The following is a 1,331-nucleotide window of genomic DNA, read 5'->3' on the forward strand; positions in this document are numbered from 1 at the left end:
CGGGGCAGGCGGGAATCGAACTCATGCGGAAGTGGCTTTAGCTTCTCAGTGCACTGCTTTAACCTGCTGCGCCACCAGGGAGGGCCCGAGACCTAACTTTTAAGTACATCAGTTCAGTTCCTGTAGTTAGCTGAGAGCTCTAAGGGAAAATATTTTTCTCACTCAGTCTTCAGTAACAAAATGACAAACAGAAAAGCAAGTTTTAAAATGAAGCAGTCATAACTAATCAAGGACAAATCACAATGAAGGATGGAATACAGTACATTATTTGGGGCAGAACTAAAGATGGTCTATGGGGGACAGGTAAGGAAGGGCAGAAGAGGCACCCTTCAAATCCTCACCTGAACTTCTATCCTCTACCAAGAAAATTTTCTAAAGCATAAAGTCATAATCAGTTATACTGATTTTTAAAAACAGAAGAGTTATTAGCCTTTTCTAGGAACTCAAAATTTCCCCAAACTAGCTTCTTGTAAATCTGCAGAAACAAAAAACATCAAGCAACAGCAGTTATCCACAGAATCTAAGTTTTCATTCTTGATGGGGAAGTGGGGGTTTTCTGAAACTGCCAAGCTCCTAGCAGGTACACACTGATCTTTGAAAACCATTCACCATTCCTCCACCCCTCTAAACAAACCCGCCTTTCAGAGCAGCTCTGAAAGGGCAGCTGAAGGTCCAGAGAAGGGAACAACTGTCTGACCAGGTCCCTCAAGGATCACTCACCAAAGTCAGCCCTCAAAAGACACCACCTGAATTCTCTCATCTCAAGGCACCATTGCTTTCAACTATCTGTACACTTCCCAGCTCACCACTTAATTTATTTGTAAAATGCAAACTGTTCCCTCCACAACAAAGCAAAGGGTCCTCACCCAGGATATCAGGTGACTACTCTTACCTCTGCCAGGGCAGCCCATAAGGCCCTGCCTGGATCGACAGGCGACCACCTCCACAGTGAGAGATGATAAGAGTGTGGCAGGCAAGGGGGCCTGCGTTTTGCTCTGCATGGAGAGAAAGCGCTGTAAAGAGAGAAAAAATGGTGTGAGCGTTTCTCCTACTTCAAAAGGCTAACAGGCGGAAACTGAGTCAGAAACTGGTGCTAACAAAAACAACCCCCCAAAAAACCCAACTGGAGAACAGCAAGCCTTTTAAAATAATCACCAATTCTCAGGATAAATCCATCTGCGCGAGTTTCCTAAACTCGCGGGTGACGGATCTAGAAGAAGCAGGAAGAAGAGAGGGAGAAGCTTGAGGGCTCCGGAGCCCCCAGCCTAGCCAAGGGTCGGCCCCAAGGCGAAGCCCAAGTCATTTATTACCCAGCTCTGCTTCTTTATCAG

The 1,331-nt window shown here is 45.9% G+C and overlaps 1 protein-coding gene across 2 annotated transcripts in view; it reads right to left on the minus strand.

The window, feature by feature from the left end:
• GCNT1 (glucosaminyl (N-acetyl) transferase 1, core 2) overlaps positions 1 to 962 on the minus strand; it is a 24,379-nt gene extending 23,417 nt beyond the window's left edge. For both annotated transcript variants that reach the window (XR_001145121.1, XM_012721137.1), the window contains exon 1: positions 893 to 962. The gene's annotated coding sequence lies outside the window, so the exon portion shown is untranslated. The remainder of the gene's footprint in view (positions 1 to 892) is intronic.
• Between the last annotated feature and the right edge of the window lie 369 nt (positions 963 to 1,331).

This window comes from Condylura cristata, unplaced genomic scaffold (assembly GCF_000260355.1).
Source record: "Condylura cristata isolate star-nosed mole 26May11 unplaced genomic scaffold, ConCri1.0 scaffold00006, whole genome shotgun sequence".
NCBI lineage: Eukaryota > Metazoa > Chordata > Mammalia > Eulipotyphla > Talpidae > Condylura > Condylura cristata.